The sequence below is a fragment of the Polypterus senegalus genome, chromosome 11, assembly GCF_016835505.1.
Source record: "Polypterus senegalus isolate Bchr_013 chromosome 11, ASM1683550v1, whole genome shotgun sequence".
NCBI lineage: Eukaryota > Metazoa > Chordata > Cladistia > Polypteriformes > Polypteridae > Polypterus > Polypterus senegalus.
This window is the reverse complement of record NC_053164.1, coordinates 146,515,394-146,529,406: the sequence shown is the minus strand read 5'-3', so window position 1 is coordinate 146,529,406 and position 14,013 is coordinate 146,515,394. Positions and strand designations below refer to the sequence as shown.

At 37.6% G+C, this 14,013-nt stretch overlaps 1 protein-coding gene across 3 annotated transcripts in view; it reads right to left on the bottom strand.

The window, feature by feature from the left end:
- LOC120539570 (solute carrier organic anion transporter family member 1C1-like) overlaps positions 1 to 14,013 on the bottom strand; it is a 118,636-nt gene that overhangs the window by 47,265 nt on the left and 57,358 nt on the right. The window lies entirely within an intron of this gene.

Sequence of the window (14,013 nt, the reverse complement as noted above, 5' to 3'; positions counted from 1 at the left end):
ATTCTTCCCTACATGACTCCTAAACAACCACAACATAAGTAAAATAATTTCGACGTGCATGCTGTCACTCCATGTTCAGATCTTTTTTTGGGTTTACAAAAAGTCACACGGTGATGACAAAAGTGTACCCAGGCCCAGAACATTAAGTGCAGTGTGAGTGCAGCCCAGCAGGGGAGTGGGGGGGAGCAATTGCACTTGGGCACGGTATGGAAGAAATGTGCCTAGTGTGAGTACATCCTAATTGGCCTTCTCTCTCTCACTACTTTACCACCTATTAGTTAATGTGTGGTTTGCGTACTGCTGCAATAATGTCTACTGTCAAATCATCCAAGTAGATGCTGCACATTGGTGGTAGTTGAAGTGGCCCCCCACTATCTATATAAAGCACTTTCAGTTAATATTATTACATTTATCTTTATGTATTAGAATGTAAATATGATTAGATCTCAATTTCTACAAGTTATTTTAAATTCTGAGGAAAGTTTGTCTACAGATACAGCTTTAAAAATCTAAAATGTTGATGTCTCATTTACAAGTTTCTTCATTGCGCTTTTTCATAGGAAATGTCAAAAAAAGCACTTTAAAAATTTACAGTAAAATAAGAGCAAATGCATAAAGTGGATTAATAGCTATACTAATTAACAAATAAATTACAAAAAGAAACTTTACTTTTATATGAATACTAAAAAAATCTAATTAGAAATAAAATTATATTCAAATGACAACAAAAAGCTCCTTCTTGAAAAACATTTACAAAATATAAGAGAATTTCTTTATTTACATTTGTGGTTTCCATTAATAAAAAATGTTTTTTGATCTAACTTTCTTTAATTATTTAATGTATAAATATTACACTTTTTTGTGTTCCATGTTCCTCTTAATGATCTGTGAACATAGATCTGAACATAAAGTATGCAAACTCTATTAAAATACATTATGTATTTAGCTGTTGTATCCAGCATGAGGCATTAGTTTCCTCATAATTCAGTTGTTTAAAAAATAATATTCAGTTGCTAAACATCAAAATATCCCCCTTCAACATCCCTTGGTAAAAACAGAGATATAAGACCTATAAAACTAATAACACTTAGCTGGATTACTTTTTAATGTTGATTGATTACAATTAGTTTAAAAAAAGCCAATTTGCACAAACAAATCAATTCTTTTAAGACAGTTTGTTAATGTAATGTAATAATGTAAGTAGAGTGAAGCATAGGGCATGGCAAATAAAAACAAAGCAGAGTAAGATGATGTCCTGTTATGAAATAGTCCAATTGCTAAGCTTATAAGTTTAGTATTGCACAGTTTTGAAGCATATCCTGCCTGTATTAGGTGAAAAATATGAACCAAAGTATGTTTTGTAAGAAAACCAGAAAGCAAAACCATATATTGTACAAAAAACACAACATCAGATACAGATGTACAATTAACAAACCTGAACATCGGGCAGGAAAATATGATAAAGGGAAAGGGCTATGTTTCACAATAAAAATGTCTTTTTTTTAAATGTAATAAATTAATTTCCAAGCAAAGGACACAGAATAGCTAAATAATGTGTTGGAGTAGTGGAAAGGGTGTCTACAGCAATTACCATAACTACAGTGAGCACAGTTGATTGATTTGTGTATCACATCTGTTTGTGAGCAATACTGGTCCATTTGTACTTACCAGACTCCTTTATCAAGCTGATATTATAGGGCCACTTTGCAGAGAAAGCTTGAGTTTGCAAGCTACAGCCTAAGTGCTACCAAACAATTTTGATGATTTTATTTCCATATTGTAACTTTCAGCATTTTTGGGTTACTGAGATAGAGAGGAGGCATAGTCTTGCTGGTTGTCAGATATGGATGCTTAAGACCACCCCTTTCCAGCGACAGTATTATGGTTGAGCCAAGCTTACTGCCCTGGTTAATGTGAATTTCTTATGTATTAATTGTTTTCATTGTTATTTAAGTTCACATTTCATTAGATTAATGCTTTCCTTTTAAAAAAAAAGTGTTGTTTTTTGATCTTACTTTAATTATTTAATGTATAAATATTACATTTGTGTGTGTGTGAACAGATGCTCTCTTATTTCTCTTGCATATTGATGGTGGTATGCCAATAGACAGGGCCACCATGACATCACCACTTCTCAGCTGCATCTAAACATTTAGGTCAAAGCTGGGAGATATCAGTTGTGGTACACTGTAGCTGTGAAGGAGTTTCAATAAGTATCGTATTTCTTTGTTGGTTTTTCTGAATTCTTGATTATTTTTTGCTCTGTTATTGGATTATTTTTACAGATTGTGTTCTGGGACTTGTTTTTTTTCTTTTTGCTTCTTTTCAAGCCTTTGTGGTAGTTTTACTTTCAAATACATACTTATGAATAAAGTATATATATTATAAGTACTTTACAGTATTTGTAAAGATTCCTTGTTTAGTTGGTCTCTTCAACCAAAGTTTTTTATAGTTTCCTTTCTGTTAGAGGTACTATTTTGGGACCATTAATTTTAGTTTTGAAGCATAATTCCCTTTTGGGCCTGTGAAGCCTGAAGCTGGCCAGGGAAGCTGGGATTAGATTTGTTAGCGTGAGACCTTTTCCAAGCAGGCAAAGGAGACTTGGGGCCTCATGCATAACGCCGTATGTAGAATTCGGAGTATAAGATGACGTAAGCACAAAAGCCGAAATGTGCTTATGCACAGAAAAATCCAGATGCATAAATCTGTGCGTTCGCCCACTTCCGCGTTCTTACGCTCCATAAATCCCGATCAGTGTGAAAAGTAACACACATGCACATGCCTTCTGTCCCACCCCGTCTCCTCCCAGAATTATGCCTCTTTGAATATGTAAATCAATATAAATAGCCCTTAAGCTCAGCGTTCTGTTCAAAGGCAATGGCAAAAGCAAGAGGGAAAATATAAGAATTTCAGCAAATACCAAGTGGAGGCAAAGAAAAACGTACTATTTGTTGGTTTAAACAGTGGTATAATCAACAAAAGGAAGTTGATTGAGTGACATAGCGTGTTGGAGAAACTTTAAAGCTCATGTTCACAAAGTCGTACACTGCCCGACATAAAAAAGAACTTGTCACATATCAAAGTCACCGTGAAAAGGCGAGAGGTAGCCCACCATCTGAGTGTCATATGAAAGCTTATTAGGGTACAGAGAAAAAAAAGGCACACAGTAGGAAAAAAGCACAAAATGTTAACTTCGATCTCGAAATTTCCAATTTAATTAGTTTATTTTGTCATTAAAGTAGAACATCATAAACTTCATCTTAAAATCGTTTAATTTACTAGTTTCTCAAATCCCATTGTAACTAAAGTAGCACGTTAAATGCCTTTTTTTGTATTTGATCTTTTGCTCTATGTGTTTGAATCACTACGTGCTTCCGCTTTCTCTTTCTCTGACTGGAAACAGAATCCATTACATTCGTGATATTACAGCTCTCTGAATAATTAAAATACTGAGATGTATACATGATATCTTTTTCATGATGATAGGAGTTAAAGCATGTCATTAAACAGGGGAACACGGTGAGTGATTGTGTGCGACCTTCGATGTAATTATTGTAGCAGTACTATAACGGGGCTATATAGTAGTAATAGTGTTGTCTGTGTTCATACCATGTGCATCTTGTTTCCATCGTCCTGTTTGCTGTTTGTATGTGTCAGTAAATGCCGTCCCCGTAAAGAGGGATGGATGATGGAAGGACACCGCAGCCCCAAACCTGGAAAACACCGGTTTACAATTAATCAATTACATCCGTCACAGGACTATAAAAAACAATCAAGAGGGAACAAAGAGGAGAAAGGAGAGAGAAGGAGATTTTCATTTCACGACCACGAACCACCTGTACGTGCTGTATTCCACACCACGCATTTCCATCCAGGTTAATTTTTATTCCGCCGGACTTACTCCAATACCCTCATCACGAGAGACCCCGGGTCGGATCATCATCCACCACGCGCCGAGGATACACGGTGAGGCTGTTCCATTTTGTTCCGGGAATTACAAACACTCCATATATCGGTTAACCAGTCATCTGCATTCAGGACAATTGTTACTCGGACTCAAGTTCACGACCGTTCATTTCCGTATCTCATTCATTGTTGTTTTTCGTGTTGTTTGTCATATGTTACAAGGGCAAGGGAGGGTTTGATATATTTATATAGGTTGTTGTCACGTTGTTGCTTTGGTGGAGGGATATATATATATTTTGCTATTTTTTTTTTTTTTTCTGTTTCATTTAATACAATTTATCAGTTTAAGTTTACATATCTGTTTTTCTTTTGTGCTTATTTACACCGTTGATTGTGGGGAAAAGTTTAATTTGTTAAAGGTACGGCTTGATAATTAGATTCAAACTCAGTAATTTATCCAGGCCACAGGTCTTGGAGGTGTGGCTGCTGGCCGGGTAAGGAGTCGGCCGTTAAAGTACTGTTTCTTTCAAACGTACTAATCTCCAATTCCTGTCCTTACTTTTCTTTCTCCAAATACCTAATCACCACACAATCAGCTCTGTAATAGACATTAAGCCATCTGTAAGCTTACAATGATGATTCTTCAAAACTTTTAAGGAACATTGAAATATCTTTGTAGTACATGTTTAATTATTCTATCCATCTATCCTTCCAGTGTCGCGTCAGCCCCAGAAAGAATACAGCACAAGGTAGGATCAATCCGTGAACTAGCTAGCGCTGCGGAACTGTGTCCTCACATGTTTAATTATTAACTATACAGATTATTTAAATGAAGTTAAAGTTTTATCTATATAATATAATCAACATATTTTGCTGCATTTCATCTTACAGATGATATTGTCATCATATGTATATACGCACTTTATAAAGTGGTGCAGGTTGTGCAATATTATAACTGTAGCGCAAGTTTGCAGTGAGGTGATTGTACTTATAATTAAAAACAGTTCTACAAGGAGCACTTGATGGACTGATTGATTGTTTAAAGTTCCTGGGATGAAACTGTTTCTGAACCGTGAGGTCCGTACAGGAAAGTCTCTGAAGCGTTTTGCCGTGGCTGAGGCAGCATGTGCTTGATGCTGTACACCGATAATTCTCTTTCCGATCAGCTGCTGCTGTGATTCCCCACTCGGATACAGTGATATAAATATTCCAAATGGTGCAGTGAGAGTAATATGGAAAAAGATGATCCGCTGTGGCAAAACCTAACAGGAGCAGCGGAAAGAAGAAAAAAAAGGTGCAGTGAAAGTAACAACGCTAAAGCAGCTATGATATTTGGAATACTATGGCTATTCCCTGGACCATTATATTGTTACAAGTTAATTACAATCAGATGCATTATACTAATAAACAATATGCGGTTAGTTTCAGTGTATTTATAAAGCCGCGTCAGGAAAATAAAGAGTAACCACACAGGAACAGTGGAACAGTGGAACTGCTTTGACACTGGGTGCCGCCAGTCTGCAAAACTGAGCGGAGAACTTGCGTACGACAGGGTATGAGGTACCATGGAAATGTGCGTGGCTTTACGCCAAGTGTAGTTTTTATACATCGCGATTTGAACGTGGAAACGTTCTTACACAACATTTCTGTGCATATGCACCATTTATGCATGAGGCCCCTGGTCTGGATAGTGAAGACTTTTGAAAGCCTTATACCCCCTTCTTGTTATGATTCTAACACCTTTTCATGACAGGCAGTACTTTAATAATTTTTTTTGTTCAAATATCCATTGTTCTTGAGGCTGATCCTCCAATTAGCTGTGTACCACTCAATCTCACTGAGATTGCACTGGTGGTGAGTCAACTGAGGGTATGGAAGGCTGCAGGGATCTGTGGTATCCGGGGTGAACTTTTCCAGGCAGAAGGTAAGGCTGTTCTCCTGGCATTGCAGGCAATGTTTGCTTCCATTTGGGAGACAGGTGTCATCTCACCTGACTGGAACACTTGTTGTCCCTACCTGGAAAGGGAAGGGTGATCGCCTGGATTGCGGTAACTGCAGGGGGATAACACTGCTCTCGGTGTCGGGTAAGGTCCTTGCTAGGGTCATCTTCAATAGTATCCGTGATCACTTGCTCACCTACCAAAGACCAGGGCAGTCTGGTTTTACACCAAAGACGTCGACCATCTCCCACATCCTGGCACTGAGGGTTCTCATACAGCACAAATGCGAATGTCGGCAGAGATTCTTTGCAGCCTTTGTCAATTTTCATAAAACGTTCAACTCAGTTGATTGTGATGCCCTATGGGACATCCTGAGGCTTTGCAGGATCCCCTCAAAGTTGCTGAATTACATGGCTGACCTGTACACTGGTACTGTGAGTGCAGTGACGACGGGTGTGTTCTTGCTCCTACTCTGCTCAGTGTTTGCATAGAATGGGTGTTGGGTAGGGTCATGTAGTATTCACCCTGTTGTGACTCCTTATTGGATCTGTGTGAGTGTGAGTTTGGGACTGTGCATGTGTGGGTACTATAATGGACTACAGACCTTCTCAGGGTGTCTTTTGCGTTGCATACTGTCTTACCTTCAGGATTTTGTTAGGTAATGTTATTTCAATAAGTCCTTAGGTATAATTAAAATTATTACAATATCAGCCTCTGTTTAGTTAACAAGCTGTTGAATAACCTTGTGATTCTCTTGCAGATTTCTAATTATGTTCAGATTTGGAAAACATTACCCAAAATTTATATTAGAAAGGAAAAACAATACAACAATTTCCATAAAAGTTAGACTAGGTAAGTAGGTATTCCAAGAATTTATTGTTTTACCAAGATGACAATGATAAATACAGAACCTAAAAGCTTAAAAGATTTTTATATATGTTATTAAATACATTCAGGTAATTAAGTTTTTGATGTAGCTTTTAACCCCAAAAGTCCCTATATTCTACATAACAAGTAATAAACTGTTTTCAAAAAAACTTCTGATGCTGATGTACTGTCTTTGGCAGTACTACATCTCAGTAGAACTTGTGGGTTTTGTAAGAGAACAGATTTGTTTGCTTACATCACCCTCTAATTCACCTCGTGCTTGGAAAATTAGTTCTATGCCCTTGTCAGAAAACAAAGAAGTATAGTAATCCCTCGCTATATCGCACTTTGACTTTCACGGCTTCACTCTATTGTGGATTTTATATGTAAGCATAACTAAATATATAATGCGGATTTTTCGCTGCTTCGCAGGTTCTGCGGACAATGGGTCTTTTTACTTCCTGTACATGCTTCCTCAGTTGGTTTAACCAGTTGATTTCATACAAGGAACGCTATTGGCGGATGGCTACGAAGCTAACCAATCAGAGCACGCAGTTAAATTCCTGTGTGCTGAATGCGGTGTTAACCAGGAAATCTTGTCTTGCTCATTCAGCATCAACGTGTTTCGCTGTGTAAAGAGTTAACTTTTGTGCTCTTTTGTGTTTATCTTTGTGCATAGTCAGGCGTTTCATTAAGGCTTCAAAACGATCTGCTCCTGCTACTGCTTCAGGGTCTGTGCCCGAGCGTCAATGGAAGATGTTAACGTTTGCCGAAAAGGTAAATGTTTTGGATTTGTTGAAGGAAGGGAAAAGCTACACCGCTGTAGGACGCCATTACAGCATCAATGAGGCTAAGATTCTTTTTATTTAAAAAGTATGAAAGGAATATAAGATTTACAGCCGCAGTGTCCTTTTAACTAGGGTGCAAAATAAGTTTTAAGTGGATGTAATAAGGCAGTAGTCTGGATGGAATCTGCTTTAGGGATTTGGATTGAAGAAGAATAACGGCGGTGCTACACAGTTGCCTAAAGTGGCTCCTTTAGAAGAGCTGTAACGCTCTCCTTTGTTGTGCAGTAAAATTAAACTCATCGTTATCGGACAAGTCATCGTGTCATTGTTGGTGAGTAACCATAATTAATTTTCTACTTGCAGTACTTAGTACATGTACGTACGTTTAGTGTCACTGTACACCCATTTACTGTATACAATTTTTCTTGCATTGTACGTATTTATTGCTGGAGGCCTGTCTATTGTAATGGCTGTAACATATGTGATATCGAGACACTCGATATCTTTAAAATAATATTTAGGTTTTCTGTATATGAACAGTGTGTTTACATACATAACTTCAATGAATCTTACCTAATATCTAAGAGAATACAAAGGGATTATGCTGTATAACTGTGCAGGGAATATTTATAAACAGTTTGGGAGAGTATATAAGGGCTTAAAATATATAAAAATAACCATACAAACATATGATTTCTACTTCGCAGATTTTCACCTATCGCATCTGGAACGCAACCCCCGCGATCGAGGAGGGATTACTGTATATGACTTTGAAATCCTTCAAAAATTAAACACCAATACTGAAAATGGATCCCATGCAATTTAAAGCTCATGTTCAATAAAACCTATGAGAATAGAACTGTTATATTAAAAAGAGTGATGATAACCATTAAAATAAACTATGATATATGAAATAGGAAAACATTGGACATTTTCTGAGTTTAAATTATCACTCCAATTTATAAGAAAGTTATTAGTATTCTATAAACTTCTTTGCTCCTGTATGTACTATAATGATAACTGTGTTGGCCATCCCACGAGAAAAACCTTGAAGTGTGCAATTACTACTACTATCTATACACAGTATTTAAAATACCCTACATTTTACATTAAATGCCATAATGTACCTATTTTTTATGAGCTGTTTCTAAGTTATACAAACATGTTGCTGTATGCTATTGGCTCCCATTTATGATGTCAGAAGTGTGTGCCAAAGCTGCTGATTTTGAAAATATGATTTCATTTTATGAACCTTAGATAATGGCAATGAGCTTTATAAGATCAGTAAAAGTGCTACTAAGAAACAGAAATGAAAAAAAGACAAACCAAGAATGCCACGAATTACTGCTGACACATCAGTCAACAGAAGATATGAGCTGTCTGGAGAAACTAAACATCAAGCAGTATCACGTCACATGGTAAACATCCCCATGTTTGTTTTGCCTTTGTTTATGGAACTATCAATTTTAAAAATGCTTGAAGATTAAACCTTATTAAAGCCTGTTTTTCTGCCTGCACATTTGCTCCATTTTACCACTGAAGGCTGGAAGCAAGCTCCTTCCTCATCTAGGTGAATCAAGGGTGAAGGAGAGAGAACTATCCCAACAGGAAGGCTACAATGAACACCATACATAGGAATAGTCAAAAGGAACTACTGACAGCAAGGTGAACTAGAATCCTGAGTGCCAGTGTATTGCAACTGTTGTATATCCCAGAAGTTTGATAAGTATTAGAATAGGCTAGTAGTGACAGATAATTAAACATTATACTGTTCAATCCATATTAAAAAGAATCCACACGTTTGAAATGAGATTCATGTTTTAAGGAGAGGTGTCCCAAAAAACATATACATGATAAAACAATAAAACACCTAGTGACCCTTTAGATGAGCTACGTCAATTATATGCTTTTGCCCCAAATTATTTCATTTGTTTTTTTCCATTCATTTATGAAATTTAATCAGAGGTCCTCTGGTTGTTACAGTAACTGAGCTATTTTATGACTGAAAATAATTCTAGCCTTTCATGATGCCCAGTTAAAATGCATACTTCAAAATGTATCCAGTTCTAAGAAAGATACCAGTATTGCATGCCTGGCCTTCAGAATGTATGTCTCTTTTTCCTTTCCTAAAATATTCAACCAATAATATCATAAAGTGAGTAGAAAAAACACAATACAATTCAGGAATGCAGGGAACCAACCCCAAACCCTATCCAGGTAGCATCAAATTCAGACCAGATCACTAGTCTGTTGTAGGACTTAAATCATCCATACTGGTCTAATTCAGAGTTTTCAATTAATGTAATCATGTTTTGGGGGATGTGTGAAGAAAATCAGAATACCGGGAGCAAAACCTACACAAAACAGGGAAAGTATTCACTGTACAAACTCAACACAGCCAATGACAACTGGGCAAATGGATGAACAAGGAGGTGCGTCTCCTACTGAAGGCACACTACACTGCCTTCAGATCAGGTGATGCACAGGCCTACAGCACTTCCAGGGCTAATCTGAAGAGGGGCATCAAAAAGGCCAAACACTGCTACAAACTAAAGCTAGAGGAGCACTTTTCAAACTCTGACCCTCGGCGCATGTGGCAGGGCATCTAGGCCATCAGCAACTACAAACCTAGTCACCCCACCCCTATAGCTACTAATGTCTTCTTTCTGAATGAGCTTAATGACTTTTATGCTCACTTTGAGAAAGACAATAAAGAAAATGTCACCAAGATCGCCTCCTCACCCGACCACTCACCCATCACACTTACCTCATCTGACGTCTACAACGTACTGAGCTGGATCAACGTGCACAAGGCTGCTGGACCAGACGGTATCCCTGGGCGCGTACTGAGGTCATGTGCAGAGCAGCTCGCTGGGGTATTCACCAAGGGACATTTTTAATATGTCCCTTGCCCAAGCAGCTGTACCAGCCTGCTTTAAATCTACCTCAATTGTGCCAGTGCCGAAACACTCAAGCCCAACGTGCCTGAATGACTACCGCCCCGTAGCACTCACACCCATCATTATAAAGTGCTTTGAGCAGTTGGTCCTGACACACCTAAAGGAATCTTTTCAATCCTTTACTAAATCCACACCAGTTTGCTTACCGTGCCAACAGGAGCACAGATGATGCAGTCTCCATAGCGCTGCACTCTGTACTCACACACTTGGACAATACAAACACCTATGCAAGACTGTTGTTTGTTGATTTTAGCTCAGCATTTAATACTGTTTTACCCTCTAAGTTAATTACCAAACTTAGAGATCTGGATATTAACACATCACTTTGTAAATGGATTATGGACTTTTTGACCAACAGACCCCAGCATGTTAGGTCAGGCCACATCTGCTCCACTACCGTCATGCTTAACACTGGAGTACCACAGGGCTGTGTGCTGAGCCCCTTCCTTTACTCCCTCTTCCCCCACGATTGCAGGCCTGTGTATGGATCTAACAACATCATCAAGTTTGCAGACGATACTACGGTGATCGGCCTCATCAGCAACAACGACGAGGCTGCCTACAGGGAGGAGATCAAGCACCTGGCCACTTGGTGCACGGACAACAATCTGCTCCTTAACACCAAAAAGACCAAGGAGCTCATTGTGGACTTCAGGAAAGGAAGAAGATGTTCACATGAACCGATTCACATCAACTGAATGTTTGTTGAGCCTGTTTCATCCTTTAAGTTCCTGGGGATCCACATTTCGGAGAACCTATCCTGGTCCACCAACACCTCTAGCCTGGTCAAGAAGGCTCACCAGCGCCTATTCTTCTTGAGAACACTTAAGAAGAATCAGCTGTCTTCAACTACTCTGGTGAACTTCTATCGCTGCACAATAGAAAGCATTCTAACCAACTGTGTCACAGTTTGGTACGGAAGCTGCTCTGTTGCTGAGCGTAAGGCACTGCAGCGGGTGGTGAAAACTGTCCAGCGTATTATAGGGACTCCACTTCCAGCCATTGAGGACATTCAAAAGAAACACTGTGTGCGTCGAGCACACAATATTCTTAAGGATTACTCTCACGCTGCTCACAAACTGTTTTCTCTCCTGCCTTCTGGTAGGCGCTTCAGGTGTCCAAGGTCAAGAACTAGCAGACTGAGGAACAGCTTCTTTCCCAGAGCTGTCTCCTTATTGAACTGTGCCCCCCACTGACACCTGCCCATACCTTACACACCCCTATACTCTTCCCATTACCACTACACTATTTAATATGGACTGCGCTCCCTGCACATATCCCTTTTAGGTGCATTTAGAACTTATACCTTTAGCACTTTCTGCTAATTGCACTTCTGGTTAGACCTAAACTGCATTTCGTTGCCTTGTACTTGTACATGTGTAATGACAATAAAGTTGAATCTAATCTAAAAATCTAATCTAAAATGATTCTATCCCAGAACAATTGCTTTGTGAAGCAACAACGCTAAAAAATTCATTAGCATGCCACCCTTGTTGAAAAATATCTCTTGATAAATATACTGGAGATTTTACACTATACATAGAGGCTTTTTAAGTTCCACCTACTGTATATCTGAGCAGAAAATTGTCATGCTTCCCTTACAGATTCTTATACTGTACAAGGTGGGGGGGGGAACCAAACATTCCCAGAATCGGTCAATAGCACCGGAGTAAGGGTGTAGTTATCAACTATACCGCTAGGTATTGTATGCCTGCAGTCTTGTTAATCAGTTTACCGTGAGGCATTGTGATGAGATAATTGAAAGCTTATTTCTTTCATTTATTCTTTTTTTATTAAATTTATTAAAACCATACAAACAAGTCAAACTTAACAAATTAAATTCAGTTCACCCCACCCATTCTACAGTTATGTGCATGACTTCTGCGGTTTTTTTTTTCTTCAAGCCAAAATAAAAGTATATCAAGTCTTAAAGAACATCAAAACAATGATCATCATTTTTTTGACATTAATGAACTTGTTAATAAAGAATTTCCCAGTAAACAGACTTTTAATCAGCAACATTTCACTGAACTGTGAGGCATCTGTAGGAAAGCATCAGGAAAAAAATAGTGGGGCATGCAAAACTCCAATTTGCACCATGGCAGCACTCCTGCGTATACACTGCACCATGATAGTGCACCAGCGCAAATTGCATCGTCAGTCAGTTTTTGACCAAAACAATGTAGTTGTTGTTTTGCACTCCTAAATTCTCCATATGTCACTCTCTGAGATCTTTTTTTTCCATAAAATTAAGTCCATTACTGAATGGAAGGCAATTTACAACTGGGGAAGTAATTCAGAAAAATAAACGCCAAAGGAACTAAACAAAACAACAAAAGACAAGTACAGGAAATGTTTTCAGGAATGGAAGAAGCATTGACGCAAGTGTATTGCATCCCAAGGGATGTATTTTGACCTCATATGTTTGAAAGAGAATCCCCTTTTTTAATTCTGCCCTGATACATGGGAGGGCACCTAACAAACTGATAAAGGCTTTGCAGTCAATGTCAGAGTTTATTTCAGGAATAAAATAGTCAAAATGTAAATATTCTCAAAATCTCATACAAAAATATTTCAATCCCTAATGAAATAGCAAAATCTTGCGTTTCAAAATAATACAACTGGACGTATATGTGCATACATTCATTACATAAATAAAAAATTGGACATTGTTGGAAATGAAAATGTAATTGTATAAGTTTATATACAGTATATATTTTTTAATATTATGAAGTGTTTTCTATGGTTTGTCAAATCAGTGATGAGAATCTATCACTTTGCAAGGTAAACATATGACTTCAGGGAAAGATGTGACAAACAATATGTCAAGAGTAATATCAAATGACATTCATGGTTTAAAAAGTCCTAAGAATAGTACAGAATATAAACCAGAATTTATTTCTTCTTGACATAAAAAATGCATTGTCACTGAACCAAAAATACTAGAAAAAAGATGTGCACTGTTCAAAAAGAAGTAAAGAAAATGTGTTTATACCATAAATTAGAATCTTAAAATAGCAATGTGCTTTATGCATAGCTTAAGAATATAAACAAAAATAAAAGGTATAGAAGCAGAATTTATGCAACCGTTAAATGATGAGGACATTCAAGGTGAAAAGCAACAGAATTAGTCTGTTCAGTGGTTTTCCTGACAGAAAGCCCAAAGTTGAGATACATAATGAGATACATCTGAGGAAAGACTGAATAAAAGTAAAGCCTATTCAAGTTATGAATCATATACAAGAGGAAGCTGCTGTCAAGATATGTTACAAACATAAACGGAAGAATATTTTAGTGCCGACTGTAAATTAAATTAGAAATATAGGACAAAACAAATTAAATCACACAAAAAAAGTTAATAATTTTGTGATCACTGTTCAAACATACTATACTATCAAAACAAACAACACATTATTTAGAACTTGTGCCACAGGGATATTAAATACCTAACATGGCAACTTGACATTTGGTGATTTATTCCTGTAATCTTTTTAGTTCTCTGTGATTGATGTTAAATCCAGTGATTTTGTCAGTATAAAGCTAATCCATTTA